Below are 19,853 nucleotides of genomic sequence, written 5' to 3'. Positions count from 1 at the left end.
TAGAGGTAACTAAAAGAATTTATATTATTTATAATTAAAACCTAATTTTCTTGAATTGTACATTTACATCTTCCCTAATAGTCATTAAAAGTATCCTATATCTAAGAGATGCCATCACTATTATCTACACCATTGCACCTCATGTGAGGCAAGTGCTAGTTAGATATCAAAATTAGCATTTACAGTTGTTTCCTTTCACATCTTGCCTAATAGTCATTAAAAGTATCCTATATCTAAGAGATGCCATCACTATTATCTACACCATTGCACCTCATGTGAGGCAAGTGCTAGTTAGATATCAAAATTAGCATTTATAGTTGTTTCCTTTCACATCTTCCCTAATAGTCATTAAAAGTATCCTATAGCTAAGAGATGCCATCACTATTATCTACACCATTGCACCTCATGTAAGGCAAGTGTGCGTTAGATATCAAAATTAGCATTTATAGTTGTTTCCTTTCACATGTGAAGGGACTAGAAGCTCAATGCTATCTAAGTTTTGTTGTCATTGAATTAACAGAGATGAGGTGATTTGTGATGTGAAGAAACAAACATAGAATGGTTTTTTGAATTCGTAACGGAGAGTTGTTTTACTGTTTGTTCCTATATTTTGTGCTTGTATCTACATATGCAGTGATAAAGGGAAGGTTCTACTCTTGTCTTGCATAACATTTGTGATTTCCGTTCTTGACGGATAATTCTCCATATGTAGCAGTCGATTCTTCATACACTTTGCTGAAGCTACACATAACTAGAAATATAATTAAATATCTATATAATCAATCTATTTACATGTCAAATTTAAAAGGGAATAAGAATAATAATATTACTTCATTGATCTACTCACTCATATTGCTTTGAACATATTTAGGCACCAAATGTGGTAATAACCTATGAAAAGCCTCCACTAGTCTTTGCTCTTCTCCTCTCATTACCAAGGGAATAAGAATAATAATATTACTTCATTGATCTACTCACTCATATTGCTTTGAACATATTTAGGCACCAAATGTGGTAATAACCTATGAAAAGCCTCCACTAGTCTTTGCTCTTCTCCTCTCATTACCAATTTTTCTTGACACTCTGGTATTGAGTAAGATTCCATTCGGAACCTCTCTTCCCTGTCCTCTTCTGTATCGGATTTCATTGGGAATGCCTCTTCCATATCAGATATCATTGGGAACTCCTCTTCTGTGTTGTCCTCCATGTTCTCTTCCATATCAGTATAAGATATCACTATTGGGAAATCCCCTTCCGTGTCTTCCTCAAATGCAATTCGGTACTCCTCTTCGGTGTCGACCTCATCGATCATGGCATCCTCATTGATGCGGTCTATTGTGATATACTCTGCATTGCACCATATTTTGTCGGAAGGCTGTTTGAAGAAAACTATCCATACCCATTTACCCTTCTCTATCCACCTTGATTTTGTTACCTCACGATCACAAAGTATGAAGTACTGATTTGGAGAAAAGCAATTTATTACAAAACAGAACAAAATGGCATCGCCATTAGAGAAACTCGCGGTCTGAACCAATTCTTGATTGGAATGGAATTTCTGGTTGGAATGTAAGGACTTTAGATGAGATGCCGCATCAGGGGCTGCACGCGTGAATATTTCTATTTCAGCTGGCCATTTCTGCGAATTCTTTGCACAACATTCAGTCAACGCACAACTAGATAATGATAATTATAACATTTTATTTTAAAAGCTATTATTATTACCTGTATCATTTGAATGCAATGTGCAATAGCTGATCCTTCGCTTGCTCTGAATTCCAGCCTCCTCAATTTTTCCATGCGTTCCAAACTTTCTATTCTGGGCACCTCCGACAGGCCGCCTACTTCCAATATTTCCAAACTTGTGCAGTATTCTAAACCTTCAATTTTCTCAATTTTGGGGCAATAGTCTAGTTGGAGTTGTCTGAGTGAGGTCAAATGTGCAAAGCTAGGAAGGTCATCCAACTTTGGACATGTATATATCTTCAGTGATTCAAGGTTTGCTGGCAGCGCTTCGATCTCCATTAACTCCTTATTATCTGAAAGTTCCAGCCTCTCAAGATACGCGCAACGACCTTCAGAAACGGAAATGCTGCGTAGTTCTGTGAATGATACTTGTATCTTCTTGAGATTGATCAATGACGCCTCCCCAAAATCTACTTGGCTAATTAGACAGCTGTCTATTCTTAAATCCTCTAAGAGATTAAGACGGCCTACAGCTGATATATCTTTCAGCTTGGAGCAATGTTCAATGCGGAGATGAGTCAAGGTGACTAAATCTCCAAGAGAGGACGGCAAATACTCTAGTTTGGAACAAGAGTGAATTCTAAGATGAGTCAAGGAAGACAAAGCTCCAAGAGAGGGCGGCAAATGTTCCAGCCTGCGACAACTAATTGACAGATTAGTTAATGAGACTAAATTTCCAATGGAATGTGGGATTGTTGTCAAAATATCACTTGATATCTCCATCTTCTGCATCCTGGTGAGGTGGCCAATGTTAACTGGTACATGCCTTAAGCAGTACGTACAATCCAGATAGAGTTCTTTTAAGAATACCTGATCTGTGATGTGACGGGGCAACTCTTGCACTTGTCCGCAAAAACTAAGATTCAAATATTCCAGCTTTGTGATGCGTTGGAAATCCTCAGACACAAGCATGAGCTTGAGACAACGGTTTAAATCAAGATGCTGCAAGAGCATCAGGTTCCTAAAAGAATCTGGCAAACTCCTCAACATTTTGCAGTGCATATATAGATACCGTAGATTTCTCAAATACCCAAACTTCTCTGGTAGGTTTGACAATTCATCACAATCTAATTGCAAGTGCTCCAATGATTGAAGACCACAAAATTCTTCTGGCAAACTCTCAATATTATTCCGTCCTTTAATTACTATCTTTTTCAGCTCCTTGAGACATCCTATTGACTTTGGAAAATTTTGGAATTCCCGGCAATCAGAAATTACTAACTCTTTTAGTTGGACAGGCGCCTGAAACAGATTTCCGAATATGTAAATGTGAAACATGTGGCAATTATTAAAAAATAAAGTAATCAACTACTGTTATAAAAAATAAAATGAAACAGATTTCCAAATATGTAAATGTGGAAGAACAGATGCTTACATCTTTTTCAGCCTCCCATAGCTCTTCTAAGCGATCTTCCTCAAAGGTATACAAATATTCGTAGAGTTCTAAAACTCTCAGATTTTTGAATGAAAGCTGCGAGGGAAGATTTGTCTGACCAATGTTGTACCAACGAAGCCAAACCAATTCTCTTGATATTTCACTGATTAGTTGATTATAACCTCCTCTAATCACCAAAATCTTTAGTCCAATTAAAGACGGTGCAAGTGACAATGTCAATTCACATGAATTGTCCTGGGATGTCTGCTGCAAACAGCAGCCATGAAATTCCCTAGCCTCAGTAAATAATCTATTACTGGAAAGGACTGCAAAGCATGAAATGATCTTTAAGACAAAGGAATAAGGACAGACAATTAAAATTAGTTTGAGGGGAGAGAAGCATACGTGATCATTTTTAACTCCCGCTCGTAGGTTTATTATTCCTCGAATGGCATTACTTCTCTGAAAGAAAAAAACAGTGTGTCTAAGATTATTAAAAAAGCAACCTTTGTCACAACCCATTTCTTCTCCATCCGAATAATGTAAATTGCATTGCCACGTAGATTGTTTGAGCCCATTTATTTTGCATATAAATTGATAAAGAAAAATAAATAATGAAATTTGTGAAGGCGTCAGTTACAATACCATAAAAGAAATAAAGAATTTATGTGGATGACGCTTATGTGCCAGTTCTCTTCGTCCTATGCATGGAATGTTATATTAGTGACCTTGCATGTAACTGTTGTGTATCAGTCTCCTCTTTGTGCGGGAAATCATCGGAGAACTTATGTGCGTCAAACGTTTCTATTTTAAGACCTAATTTTACCATTTTTCATTTAAATAGATCTCTATTTTCGTTCCTTGAGCTCAATTCAATTTAGGGAGGAGGGAAAATATCTGCAGTCTATGTCTAAAATATTCAGCATTCCAGGTTCCCGTTCTGATTTCTTTAGTTTGGTTTAAAATTTCAACCATCCTTATTGGTAGAAATTGTCAATTACGGTGTTAAAAATAATATGTTTAATGCCAGATTAAACTAGTTTTACAGTTTTAGTTTTGTCCAAAAATCAATTTTTTTGACAATGTTGTACCAATAGTTAATGATGATTACTTATAATTGAATGAAATGTACCCTTAGTTGTAAAAAGTAATTAATGATGTGATGCTACATCAGTTAGACAAGTATGGGTGCCATTTTTTTAGAACCACTGGTGTGACATTTTTATTTGGGCTGTTTTGGACAACTTGACAAAAAAATATGTGGCATCACAACTAATAATGTGGATTTGAAGCCTTAGTTATAAGTAGTCGACTTGCCAAGTAGTGAAAAATGGGAGTGATGTGAAATTTTCACATTAGAATTTCATAAGCGCAATTCAAATATTGAGTCTTCTTCCCTACTAGAAATCAATACCTGCATATTAAACAACAAATTATAGAATTGTAGATTGTCTTTTTTTATAGATTACTCTAAAATTAAAATCCAAGCTAGGGCTGGCATTTTGTTTTCTTTTTAATTATTCTTCAACATGGTGCATTGGTCTTAAACTCTGTACGAGTTTATTCATTATTATATAGGTCTGATTTTGGATCGTCTCTTCCGTAAGATAGTAGCAACCCATTTTTTGCTGATTAGAGTAATCACAATAAGTGTTCCCAGGAAGTTGTGGATCATGACATATAGGTTTAATATTGTTACAAGAGACTTTTGAATCTGTTTTACCTCATTTCTGTATTCTATGCCATGGTATCATGGCTATTATTTTTGTATTTTAGAAATTACTTAGAAGGTTGCGTAGAGAATTAGTGCATTTGAATAATACTTGAGTAAACTGGATATCATTTCCTATTGGCCCAGACTAAGAAACAAGATGAGAATATGTAGAAAGTGGAAACCATTTATTATTTGATCTACCTCTCAATCAGAACAATACAACAAATTTATAAAAGAGACGGCAATAACAGTTAAAGACTATTATACAAAACTGCCGGAACTAAAAACAAACAAAAGAAAACCTAATCTAATATTTAGAGTTAAGAAACCTGAAGATTAATATTAACATCCCCCCCTTAATCTGAAGGGATTAGACCAAGCATTCCTCTAAACTTTTCAAACTTTTCTCTGCCCAATGCCTTAGTAAAAATATCTGCTGGCTGATCTTCAGTGGGACAAGATTTCAATTGTATACTGCCATCTTTTACATGATGCCGAATCAAATGATACTTCGTGATGATATGCTTGGTGCGATCATGAAAGATTGGATTTTTAGCCATTTTGATAGCAGATCGATTGTTAATGAGGAGTGGTGTTGAGGAAATCTGTGGTGTTTGCAAGTCTTCAAGAATCCTTCTAAGCCATAAAATTTTTCGAGTTGCTTCAGATGCTGCAATATATTCAGCTTCAGAAGAAGAGACAGCTAGGACTGATTGTTTTTTAGATTTCTAGGAAATTGCACCAGACCCAAGGTGCATTAAAAAACCAGTAGTAGATTTACCATCTATTGAGTCACCTGCATAATATGAATATGAATATCCAATCAAAGAAAACTCTTTTGTTCTAGAGTATTTCAACCCATAATGTTGTGTGCCTTTCAAATACCGAAGAATTCTTTTAGGAGGTAACCAATGAGCTTGGCAGGGTTGTTGCATAAACCTTGAAAGAACTCCAACAACAAAAGCAATATTTGGATGAGTGGTTGTGGCATAGATCAAACTACCAACAAGTTTTCTATACAAAGTTGCATCAACCAATGTTGAGGAGTCATCTAATGTGAGTTTGATATTTTGCTCCATGGGAGTACTAAGTGGTTTGCAATCAGCCATGCCAAACTTTTGCAAAAGATCACAAATGTATTTTTGTTGGGTAATAAAAATAGAATAAGGTTTTTGAATCATCTCAATACCTAAATAGTAATGAAGATGACCTAAATCAGTCATATCAAAACCCTGCTTCAATTGTTGTTTCACATCTTGAATAGTATTTTCATCACTACCAGTGATAAATAAGTCATCCACATAAACAACAAGATAGATAACAATGTTATCAGCCTTTTTAACAAAAAGTATTGCATCATCAAACTCAAAATGCTGGAAATCCAACTTCAACAGATGCTCAGTAAGTTTTTCATACCAAGCTCGAGGAGCTTGTTTCAAACCATATAAAGATTTTTTGAGCTTGCATACCTGATGTTCTTGCCCATTGCTGATATACGATTCAGGTTGAGTCATATAGATGGTTTCTTTGAGATCACCATTTAAGAATGCAGTTTTGACATCCATTTGGTGAATTTTCCACCCATTTTGAGCTGCAAGACTTAACAAAGAACGGACAGTGGTCCATTTTGCTGTAGGTGCAAATGTTTCAACAAAATCTATTCCCTCTTTTTGAGAATATCCTTTCGCAACAAGTCGAGCTTTATGTTTTTCAAGGCCACCATCTACTTTATATTTATCTCTAAAAATCCACTTGCAACCAATAGGTTTACAACCAAGTGGTGGATCAATCAACTCCCATGTACCATTCTTTATTAAGGCATCATATTCATCTTGAATAGCCTGACTCCAAACTTTACTGTCTTTGGCTTAATTATAGGAAGTTGGTTCAAAGTCACTTGCAAGATTGAGTTCATCAATAGACTCTATATTATCTACAACATTGGATTGAGTTGCTAGCCTGGCTTTGTAAGAACTTCTTGTACCTATTTTTCCTATTTCATCAGGTCTTAAGTCTTTTAGAGTTTGTTGGAGTTGTTTTTCCCACTTATGAGAAGATTTTGGTTGCACAAAAGAAGCTATAGTAGTTTCCAAAGGTTCAGAGATTTCAGGCTCATTGGTTGATGGAGTTTCTTCTTGTTCATTCATAGATGGATCAGCTTGATTTTGAGGTATAGATGCAACATGTGAATCCATTAAAGGTGAGGCTAAATAAGTTGGGTTCCCCCTAGAATGTATAATCTCACAGAAAGTTTCTTTGCAGGGAGAAGATTTTGATAGTTCTTCTAGATGTTGACATTCAATATCTTCAACATTTTTAGAAGTTTCACAAAATGCTACATCACATGTAATGATGATTTTTTTATTAGCTTCATCATACAACCTATAGGCTTTAGAGGATTCAAAATATCCAAGAAAGATGCATTTAAAACTATGATGTTGCAACTTATTTCTTTTGTCTTTAGGAATTAAAGCATAGCAAGTGGACCCAAAAATTCTAAGATGTTGAATAGAAGGAGGATACCCAAACCAAACCTCATATGGAATTTCTTGGTGAAGTGCTGATGATGGAGACCTATTACGAAGATAAACTACAGTTCTTGCTGCTTCAGCCCAAAAATACAACTTGATTCCTTTAAAGTATAACATTGCTCTAACCATATTCATGATGGTTCTATTCATTTGTTCAACAACTCCATTTTGTTGAGGAGTACCTGGTACAGTGAGATGATGTTGAATCCCATGTTGACATAGATAATATTTGAAAATGAGAGAAGTAAATTCTCCACCATTATCTGTTCGGAGAGTACCAATTTTACATTGAGCCTGATTTTCAATCATAACATGAAATCTTCAAAAAGTTTCAAAAGCTTTTGATTTTTGCTGCAAGAAATAAATCCAAGTCATATGACTATAATCATCAATAAACAACATAAAATACTTATATCCTCCCACAGAATTTATTGGTAAAGGCCCACATAAATCTGAATGGATAAGCTATAATTTTCTCTGTGCCCTCCAATTGGATCGAGGGAAAGAATTTCTATGTTGCTTGGCAAGAATACACGCTTCACACTTTTCAACACATTTACGAAAAAATAGGTAAGCCATCAATACCATTCTTTTTCATGATATGAATTTTATCATAACATATATGACCTAATCTTGCATGCCACAACATAGTAGTAGATAGATTACCTTCCTCTGTAAGATAAGAAATTTTTTTAGAAAGAGTAGGAGTGCCATTTAATTTTAATAATCTTCCATCCTCACTTCCAATCAACACAATTTGATTATTATATTTCTTTCTTACAACAACCTGAGCATCTGTTAATAGAATAGAGTAACCTTGTTGGAAAATTAATACAAGAGATAGTAAATTACGTTGTAACTAAGGAATATATAAAACATCATGAAGCACAAAATCTGGAAGATTAGGCAACTTAAATCAAATAGTTCCTTTTCCAACAAGTTTGAGACTTGATTTATTAGCTAAGTAAATTGGACCACAATCACTTTTATTAAATTCCTCAAAGTAATCACATCTAAATTTCATGTGTTGTGTGGCTCTAGTATCTAAAATCCAAGTATCATACCATGAGGAAGTAGATGCACATTCTGAAACAGTAAGGACATATTGATCACCATCACTATCACAAGCAAATTGAGTTGTACCTAAAATTTTATCATCTGAAGATTTATCATTATTATAAACTTTGGTTTTATCTTTTTGCTTAAAAGAGTTTCCTTTAAAACTTTCTATCTTTTTCCAAGAGAGTTTGCATTCATGTGCTTCATGACTTCCTTTCTTACCACGTCTTTTACAATATAAAAATTGTCTATCATTCTGATTATCAATTTTCTTCCATTGACTTCTACCTTTTCCTCTATCATTATGATCACCTCTTGAAGCTATTTTATTTATAAGATTTTCTTGATAAGCAAGACAAACATTTTCATTTGGATTATCTATTTTCCTTCCAAATGCTTTCTCACGCTCTGCTAACTTTTCAACCAATAGATCAAAAGTAATGGTTTTTAATTGATTGCTTGCCTGAAGAGACTCTAGATATGAGGAATGTGTTGGAAGAAGTGATTTTATAAAAGCTGTGAGATAAATATCAACTTTCCCACCTGCAGCATCAACATCTTGTTTTATAGCCCTAATTTCTAAAGCTAGACTCATAACATCACCATTTTGCAATTGAATAAACTCTAACTCTGAATGAGAATCAAATAATTTTTTCAATTTATCGAGGGCATCCTAGGCAAGTGTGTATCCCTATATATGTCAATACACTTTCCATTAACAGAAGCCCTTATCAAAGCTAAAGCTTTTGAATTTTTATATATCCATATTTCTTTTTCTTTAGCATCAGTTGGCTCTACAGGTTGAGTATTTCCATCACATATTTTGAACCATAAATCATTAAATATGAGTGTATTTTCCACCTTTCTATGCCATTCCATCCAGTTACCTTTTCCATATAATGTTTCCCCAATTAATGAAACAATAGATTGCATTGTGAATACACAAAGAAACACAATTTGCACAGATTGTAAATGATTGTTGAAATTTTCTTGCCAAAATTTAGCAATGTAATCAACTTGTAAAAACTTTATCAAAATTAAATCAATTGCACCTGAATCCGCTTTCTTTTATTTTGCTTCTTCAAAAACACTCCAGTCTTTAGAAGCTTTGCGCATAGATTAATTTCAATGCTCTGATACCACTGTTGGCCTAGACTGAGAAACAAGATGAGAATATGTAGAAAGTGGAAACCATTTATTATTTGATCTACATCTCAATCAGAACAATACAACAAATTTATAAAAGAGATGGCAATAACAGTTACAAACTGTTATACAAAATTGCCAGAACTAAAAACAAACAAAAGAAAACCTAATCTAATATTTAGAGTTAAGAAACCTGAAGATTAATATTAACAATTTCCCTCATAATTCTAATTGTCTTTCATACGCTTTGAGAAGTTTTTGCAAGCTCTATGGGATGACTGCCAACATTTATATTTTTCTATTTAAGTGTTCCTTTGTTGGTTGGAGGACCTCTAATTTACTTATGGGGTCACTTGTAGTAGTTGTTTAATGATTTTATCTCTTTACAAAATCTACTAGCATTCAATGAGTTTGTCTACTTCTTTCTTAAGTTTTGTAATTTCCTTGACCAGTCACATTTAATATTTGGTTTCCTAATGTTTTTTTTGAGACCTTGTAATTTAAGGTGTTGTTTTAAACCTTTTAATCATAGCTAAGATGAAACCACTGATTGGAAGTTGAGGGTTTTATTCTCATTCTCCAAACTATAGTTACAAATTTAATCAGAAAATGGAAGAAATTAGAGTCTTACCATTTTCTGCATAAGTTTATGTCTTTCCCTCCACCATTCTTTAATATTCAATAGCCTTAATAAGAGGACCATGTCTATATATTCCTGGTTTGTCTATGCTTTCAAGATGTAACTACTTTACTTACTTGTGTGTAGTTGTATGTGATTGACAGCTCAATGATGTGTGTGCATGCACCTGATTTTTTATTGTGTTATGAGCTCATGCTAGGAAAATATGTAATTTGAATTTAAGGGCTTGGTTTAGTCTATGCAGATCATTCATGTTGAGTATCATTGTAAAAATTGTTATTACTTTATAATGTAGATTCATTTGGAAAAAAACTATTATTTCTTCAGTTTTATTTGTTTAGACTTTCTTTATGTCAGACTAGGTATCTTTCATGTCAAAAAAGATTGTGGGAATTCTTAAAAACTATCCATTTTGTGTTGAGGGACAGATTCTAGAGCTTTGGAGCTCCTATCAATTTGGTCGTCATGTTTAGAACATGTTGGTATTCTGGTAACTAATTTTTTTGTCTCTTTTAGAACTTGTCATTTTATCTCCTTTCTTAATGTCCCTATACATATATATGTATTTCTTTTAAATTAAATGGATAATGTTATTGTTGACAAGTAAAAGAAGATTGACAATGAATATTGTAGACTTTTCTAAATTTTATGGAGATTGTTGATGTGCATTGATTTTATAAATGTAGTCATTATAACCTTGTCTAAGGTAGAATGAGTTTCATTTAGATTTGAAAAAATGTTTTTGATTAAATTGTCAAGGATTTAAAGTATCCTAACCCCCTATATAGAAAAACATATGCAATTAGCTCAACAAAGAAACAATCAGGAAAATGAAGCTAACAAAATTTTTGGAGCATCCAAATTTGCAATTGCTTGAGGGAAAGTAATTTTTGGGCCATGAGGACTGTGATATCCCAAAAATTATTAAATAATAATTTTTGGTTATGTGGCATTCAATAAAAAAAATTATCTCTTGGGCTCATTCTTTATTATTTTTGTTGTAACTTGTTGGCCAGTTGGCATTTTTGTAGTCATTTAGGAATCTTCTTCGAAACCCTTTATAAGGCCATCTTGTAGGTTGTTTTAGGAGATGATTTGGATTATTTATTTGTATTTGTGAATTCCTATTGGAGTTCTGGATTTGTTCCCCATTTTGGAAGTGAAAGATCTTCCCTACTTGACTTTCAAGTTTCAGTGGGATTCAACCCTCACCTTATTCTATTGCCTATAATACTTTTCTCAAATTTGGCAAATCAAAGCACTATCTTTGTTTGAGAGTATAAATTGGAGGTTATCTATATTCAATATCTATTCATGTTTGTCATTTATTTGAGAGATTTGGTGTTCTAATACTATTTGTATTCTCTTTCCTCCCTTTGTACTCCTCTCTCCATCCACTATACTACCCCCCTTTGTACTCCTCCATCCATCCACTATACTACCTCCCTCCATCCACCATAGTACCTCCCTTCATACTACTCACTCCATTCACTATATTAACTCCCTCTATACTCTTCTCTCCATTCACTATACTACCTCCCTCCATCCATTGTACTACCTCCTCTGTACTCCTCCTTGCATCCACCATATTACCTCCCTATGTACTACATCCATCCACTGTACTACCTCCCTCTATGCTCCTCCCTCCATTCACTGTACTACCTCCCGTTGTGCTTCTCCCTCCCTCTCTCCATCCATAGTATACAAGCATGCCAACATTTTGGTATGCCAACCTCCCACTAGGATGAGAACATTACATTTAATCACACACTAAGGAAGAAATTAAGCTTGAAAAAAAAGTCCACTTTGATGATTTAACACTTTTAGCCTAGGAGTGAGGTCTTAGTGTGTGATGTTTAAGTTGTCTATCAAGGTTCTTAGAGAATAAAACTCATAATGTGTCATTGGTCATAAACCAATTGAAAGTCAATTTAAAGTTTTTGGAAGTAAAGAGATCTCTCATATTCTAAAAGAATAATGAAGAAACATTGATATAAATTCAATCAAATAAATTTTCATTGGTTATTGTGTTGATCATAAGACCTAGAAAATATACAAATTTGTTTCTCATTATGGCTTTTCTATTAGAGATGTTATATTTAAAACATATGCAAATGATATTCAAAATAAGGATATTCTAAGACAACTTCATGAAAAATTCTTTAAGTAGACATTGAGACTACAAAATTTGTAAATCAACAATGATTATGTTCAAAATGGGGTTGAAGCTAGGAGACATAGTGGACCTAATCTAGTAAGTAGTGAAATATTTAGATAGAAACACAATGAACTTAAATTGTTCATAATACAACTATAGATTAATCTCTAAATTTTGAAAAAGATAAGAAAAGTAATGAATCCCCATTATGCAAGAAAATATGCTTATATTATAAATATGACACTTGAAAATTAATAGAGTGGATTACAAATAATTATCTTATGGGCTCAAATTGGTTTAAAAAATCTATACATAAAAAGAAGGAATAAAGTTGTAAGATGCAATTTCACCTTTAGAAAAAATTGACAATATTATACTTATGATTGCAATTCCTACTAAGTACAATCAGGATTAATATCAAGTGGATGTTAAATCATTATTTTTGAATGTTGGTCAAAAATATAAAAATCTATCATGTTCAATCTAAAGGTTTTGTAAAGCATAGAGGGCATCTTTTATGCAAGTTGAACAAAGCATTGTATTGTCTTAAACAAGCTCTAGGATCATATGAAAATTGGAAACTTCCTATAACAAGGATTTATAAAAGAGCCATCCAAATTTGTATATAAAAAAATGAAAATAAGAAAGTGTTTTGATATTATTGTATGATGATAGTTTAATGATTATAGGCGTACTACTGGCTTCAATGAAATAAAAAAGAGATTTACCATATGAATTTGAAGCAAAGGATCTTATAAAGTGGCATTATTGTTTAAGAATTGTTGTAAGGAGGGAAGATGGCAAAAAAAATATTATAAAGAATATAAATAGCTTGGTGAAAAGGTTTAATTCATAAATATAAATTGGAATCTACCATATTAAAAAGAAAATTTTATCTGCCAATGATCTAAATGACTTGTTGGATGGATGGTTGATGGATTTATTGTACTATTTAACCATAAGATGACTTAATATTGCATATTTATTCAATATACTACGCTAGTTCATGGCTAAACTTTAGGAGGCTCACTGAAAAACAATAAAGAAGAAACCAATTATTTCCTTTTCCTCCACTAATTTCTACTATAAAATAATAAAAACTATTATGCATGTTTCTTGAAGTGGCAAGAGGTAACCAATTGTTTACTTTTCATCCACTATTGTCCACTACAAGATACTATGTAGTATTACCTATCGATTGTTTAAGATAACAAACATTGTTGAAGACATGGGAGAAAAGCAAGAAGGACCAGAACTTATTAAATGTCACAATCTAATGCATCATACTAGATTACACCATACTGAAATGTAACATCATTTTTAACATAGATGGAAACATGTTTGATGTATAAGGACAAGAATTGGAATAATGAATAACTAAAATCTCACATGTTGAATAAGTATTAACTAGAGTTTTAGATGCGTCACTAAGAGTCACAACTATGTTAAAAGACCTTAGTGTTCTTTCATGAAGCTGTACAATCATAATATCTTTGTTGAATAAATGTGAGTGTCATGCAACAGTAATTTTCTAATAAAAAAAATCATATCTATATTATGATAAACTTTTAACAATTGTCACACTAAAAAGGTAGTTTAATTACCAAGTGGGTTACTATGACTATCATTTCAATAATTATTGAACTGGGAGAAAAAAAATTTATTATAAATGTGTGACTATAGAAAGATATTTAATATTATATTGATAATTGAATTAGTAAAAGAAAGAATTAATCTCACCTTTATGTGTCTATCAGCATTAATAATCTGTTGGGGTAACCAAAATCGATAGGGTGGATTTTGATTTGCAATATCTCTTCCAAGGTCTCTTAAGTGGTCATGCATTTGTATACAATTGTCATCATCGAGCTCAACCAAACATTTATTCCAAAGCCTTTCCCAACCATGCAAACTACTCCAGCCTGAACCATTCCACACTTCAATTGCCAAACTATACCTCTCTCCGACAAAGAAACAAGCAACATCTAGGAACATTTCTTTCTCTTCACAATCAAGAGAATCATAACTTATTATGAGTTTATTTTGGATGTCGTGAGACAATATTCTTGAAATCTTATTCAACAGGGACTCCCAATATTCCTTTCGTGACTTCCCATATAATTGTGCCCCAAACAATTTTAGAGATAGGGGTAATCCATTACAAACATCAACAAACTTTTTAACAAGTTCCTCAAATCCAACTATAGGAAAAGATTGTAAAAAAGAATGCCAACAGAAAATTTGTTTTTCCAACTCCATTCATTTTATATATGGAAGATATACCCCAAGATGTAAGAACTTCATAGTCTCGTGTTGTAACAATGATGAGACTATCCACTCTCAAGTTGTCTCTTATAGGCAAGAGAGCATCCAATTGATCCGTAGAATCCACATCATCAAAAACAAAGAACACTCTTATAGATCTCAAATGTCTAGCAATAATCGCCTTACCTTGTTCTATATCGTAAACTTTTTCATCTTTAACACCAAGGTCGTTGAGGAGTTGAATCTGCTTCTGCAACAAATTACCTTTAGCTGTACCATCTCTAATATGAAAAATAAAGCTGGATCTGTCCGTAGAAGAGAATCTTCTGTTGTATAGCTCTTTGGCAAGGGTAGTTTTTCCAGAACCGCCCATTCCCCATATTCCCACAATTTGAACAGCCTGATTACTTTGGGCAGACTGGAGTGTATTCGTCTCAAACTCTTGCACCATTTCTTTCAAACCCACTGGATGTTTTGCAATCAGTAATGGCACGTTGTTTGTTATTTTCATTACACGATTCACAATGTTTTTCAGCAGCCTCATCTCATCTCTGAAGAAGTAAGAACATTAACAAAGTCAGAATACAGCTAATAGGCGATTATACCGTGGTTAAGCAGAAAGAAGAGAGAAAGAATGCTTATTTCGCTAAGATCGAAAGGTCACAAGTATAATACTCACTCATGACTTTTAATGATTTGGCCGTTGTAAAATGAGATGTTGTAGAGCGCCTCCTTCCATTGCTGAAGCTGTTCCGTGGTATATCTACCCTTCTCTTCATGCTCCTTGAAGGCCTCAACATACACCCCTTTTCCTTGAGCTATATATCTGAGATCAGTAGGCTCTACATGGTAGAAGATGGGAATAATTTTGGCGCCAGATTTAAGCATAAATGAGAGCTCTGCCAAGCACCAGGGTGATTGTGCATAGGTCTTGGAGAAAATAGCAATATGAAGCAAAGCGCTGGTCATTGCTGCTTCTATTGTTCGGGGCAAGAAATCCCCATATTCCAACTCCTCTGAATCCAGAAAGACTGAAAGTGCCATGCCAGTGAGAATAGCATAAAGAGTGGTAGCCAGGGTCTTTTTTACATCTGGTCCACGATGATTGATAAATACATGGTAGGACGGTTTTTTAAGGACGTTTGAGGCAGAAGTGAATTCAGATGGTGCGAATCCTGCAAACGCGTTAGAAGTAGACGCCATAGAACCTGATCAAACTGAAATGCAATGACAGATGAAAAGGAAACAAGAAGCAGGCTTGGTGGTTGGGGAGATAAGAAGAGGATGAAGATCTGGTGTGGACTTTGTGATTACCGTGGATTTTATTTTATATCTACGGATCTTCGTAGGGGACAAGAGGTTGATCGTGAATGTTTATGTTTACATAGAATTAGACGGTGTAGCCGATAAGCATGTTTCTTTCGAAATGAAACATTGCTGACACATCATGCAAGTTGTTTATAAGAGGGCATTGTGTCTATTCAACTTGTGGCTGAACATAGCTTTCACTCAAGTTTATCACTCCACGTCAATATACAAGTTCTGAAATTACAAGGAAACAAACGCTTATCAAACGAGTAGATCGACCAGCTGTAATTTTCTTACGCAATTTCTTGAGATCATCGTGGGTTTTGATTTATGTGCATGTATCTTCTTTGAGGAGAAGAGCATAAGCCGCCTGTCTATGTCATGTGTAAATTTATTTCTAGAATGATGTAACTGATGTTTTAAATTTTTTATTGTTCTAGACAAAACAATTTTCCTACTTGTTCTAACCAATAAAAAATTACGAAGATTAAAAAATTAAATTACTAAAAATAAAAATTGATCATTAATTATAATGTTAGAGTCTAATGAAATTTAATAATTTGTTCTTATTGGCTGATTTTAACAATAATAGCTACTCCAATAAAATAGCTAAAGATTTAAAATTATTCTTTGTAGATACTTTTGATATGATTGCTTATTAGCCAATATATTATAGACTATTATGTTTGAGACTTCCTCCAAAATAGGTGATGACTCATCGGGGAAACTTCTTTCTGAACTAGATGTCAGATGTTGGAAAAAGAAAGCCAGTTGTGATAGAAAATAGTGTCAGCCAAGAAAAATGTTTGGTGAGATAGCAAAATATGTTTGGGTAGTTGAGACAAATCCTCGTGATAGGAAGGAATTTTGAGGTGATAAAAGTGCACATCTATTAACATGTGGATAATGTATTCCCAAGGCTCTTATGAGGATGATTATTTTTGTGTTTCTTAGGTGAGATGAATCTTGAGGTTTGTTGATAAGCAAGTTGGTAGGCAAGGTCATATGTAAATTTAAATTTCAAAATTAACATTGTAAAAAAAAAGTAGTATGAAATTTGAGTATAAGTTAATTAATTTAAGAAGACTATTCACAAGTCTATAGAAAATATGACTTAAACTATTATTAAAACCCAATAGGTGGGACAAAAGTGCAATTAACTCTTAAAAAGTCATCTTTAACTCCCCCATAGCTATTCCTGTGCATTATACATGACATTTTAAACTTTTTTTAATGGAAAGAAAAACCTAAAACTATGGAGGATTTTTTCCTAAACCAAAAGACTTGGCAATATATTGAAATGGTAGGCATAACTTACAAATGACCATTCACAATGTGAAACACGTTCTCCATCAAAATGTGCAATAGTATTATGTCATCTCTTTTATAGTAGCAAGTTAGACATTCATAATCATATGTTGTTCTTTTCCTTGGTGGAGATTCCTTTTGCCTTAACACGAATTTTCTATTCAATGCCTAAAAACAAGTCTTGAGTGAAGGAAGCAAACTTTTTCAAATGTTGATGCATAACAATGGAGTGTCAAACATAGATGCATAATAATAAATTCTTGATATAATGTACTCACGGTTTGAACATTAATTGGCTTGAAATGTAAGTCCTAGGTTTGAAGTTAAAGCTTTTGACCCTTCCAAGAAAATATGGACACTTTCACTAAAGTCTCCAAAGAAATGTGATCTCTCAAATTTCATTCAAATTGGAAGTGTAGAATAGAATTGGTGAGGGGTGATATAAATCTCTAAACTAATCCAAATGGTAGGTATAATGCCAAATCCCAAAAGTGATACTAGCATCCTCCTTGCATGTGCAAGAGTGGAAACTTTGAAACTGTTAACCTCATAACGGTTTTTGACACTTGAGTGCCAATACACTTACCCACTCTATATTGGTGCTGAGTACACCATGCATGCCGAACCACAACAAATGCCGAGTTAGGAAAGACTTCAGGTGCCGAGTGATCTTCATGTGCTGAGTAGTTTTCTGATGCCGAGTGAAGATCAGATGCCGAGTGTTAACAAGTGCCGAGCAACATAAGGTGCCAAGTGTTAACAAGTGCCGAGCAACATAAGGTGTCAAGTGTTAACAAGTACCGAGCAACATAAGGTGACGAGTGATACAATTTTGTTTAAGTGTCGAGCTATCCAGGAAACAGCATGTGCTGAGTATCAGCAATACTTCAGGAGCTGAGTAACTCAGTATATCAGCATAAGAGTTTGTAATTGCACAAATTATGATGCAAATAGTTTTTGCAGCCAACATAAGGTAAATCTTGAAGGATTTAATAATGAGATCGAATCTTTTATTTTTCCTATGCAATCTACATGCAGCCAATAAGAAAAATGATGAAGGCATGCAACCAATAGAAGAAGTGCAAATAATAAGCGGAAAATGAAGATTGAATATGGATCGTAGATCCATACCTAACCCTAAATCCTCAAATGTCTTTATAAGGAAGACGAAATTTCATTGTAAATATATGAGTGAATCGACAAGGGTATGTAAGGAAAATCTATTTTTAGAAGCGAGGGTTATCTGATCACAAAGGATCAAGATCAGAGAAAGCAGAATATGTCCTTGCATTTAGCAATCAAGGATTGTAATCTATCAGGTTCATTGTACCTAATACTCTCTAGCAATTGTATTAGAATGAAAATCCTATGGTGATAGGTTAGCTTAACAGCTACTTCGTAGATCCTTTAATTAGGTGATTAAATCCTTTAACAGAGTGACACTTCATGTTAAGTGTTTGTAAATCCTCTAACTAGGTCACTATTAATACAGTGTAAAGTCTTTAACAGGGCAGGCCTTTAACAGGGCAGACCATCAGAAGTGGTTGAACAATATTGCTGCAGTAATTTTTGTGGGTATCATCCCCAACCCAGTTTTACCTTCTTATTCCTGGAGGGTTTCTGGGTTACCAAACTCTAGTGTTATGTGTTGTTGATGCATGTGTATTAGTTTCATGTTTACTTGATGTATTTACATGCATGCAATTAACTTTCACCTAAAATTTTTATTGGCTAAAGTGTGATACTTCTGATTCACCCCCCGCTCTCATAAGTACTCTTTCCACAATTGAATATTCCAAAAATTGGTATCAGAGCCATCCAAGTTCTCACAAGGAAAAACCTAACAGCTTGGAGGAAAAGATCTAAAGATGGAAGCTTTCAAACTTGGAAAGATCATTGAAAATCAGGTAATAGATGTGCAACTTGCTCTGCATAGCTTGGAGGAATTTAGAAACAAGTTGAGAAATTCATTAAAAAAAAGGAAGGATCTAGCCATAGCCAAAAATGAGATAAACTACAAGGAGATTGATACCACCAACATATTTTTCAACGGAGACACTAAAGAGTTTGATGCAGCAATAGCAGAATTGATGGAGAAAAATAAAGTTCAAGTAGAGGAGATAAGATCTCTCAAGATGGAACATGAATCACAGGCCATAATGATATGTGAAATTACTGAACAAAAGAAAAGAGCAGTTGATGATGAAGTCATGATGGAAAATGAAAAAAGAAATCTTGCAAACAGACTTGAAGAAAAATGTACTGAATTGACAAGGATCTCAAACATGCAGATGGATACACTTGCCCAAATGATGAACCTTCATCATGAACTCAATGTAAAAGATATTGAGATCTCTACTTTGAAGATGTAGAATGAACAAATGCAAAATGAATTGAACAGAGAAAAAGAGGTGACAGAGAATCTCAGCAAGTCAAGTGAAGCCATCAAATATTTTGAACAGTTGCTGAAATCTCCAAAATCTTCCCATGATACATTAGGACTAGGATACAATAGCACTGAAGTTGGGGAATCATCAAAGAGTGTTGAACAAAGAAGTGACAAAGGTAAGGATTCAAAATCCACTTGTCATTACTATAATAAG

At 33.9% G+C, this 19,853-nt stretch overlaps 1 pseudogene across 1 annotated transcript; it reads right to left on the bottom strand.

The window, feature by feature from the left end:
• Nucleotides 1-943: 943 nt before the first annotated feature.
• LOC149566556 (disease resistance protein Roq1-like) lies at nucleotides 944-15,991 on the bottom strand (annotated as a pseudogene). The gene is made up of 6 exons (XR_016362218.1): nucleotides 15,314-15,991; nucleotides 14,110-15,185; nucleotides 3,542-3,583; nucleotides 3,122-3,388; nucleotides 1,726-2,988; nucleotides 944-1,639 (listed from the first exon to the last, which is right to left on the bottom strand). The product of XR_016362218.1 is annotated as a disease resistance protein Roq1-like (transcript).
• Nucleotides 15,992-19,853: the final 3,862 nt, after the last annotated feature.

Source organism: Cupressus sempervirens, chromosome 3 (assembly GCF_028749045.1).
Source record: "Cupressus sempervirens isolate cs-2001-9-10 chromosome 3, ASM2874904v1, whole genome shotgun sequence".
Classification (NCBI taxonomy): Eukaryota; Viridiplantae; Streptophyta; class Pinopsida; order Cupressales; family Cupressaceae; genus Cupressus; species Cupressus sempervirens.
Note: the sequence above shows the minus strand (reverse complement) of the source record. Positions and strands in the feature narration are given on the sequence as shown.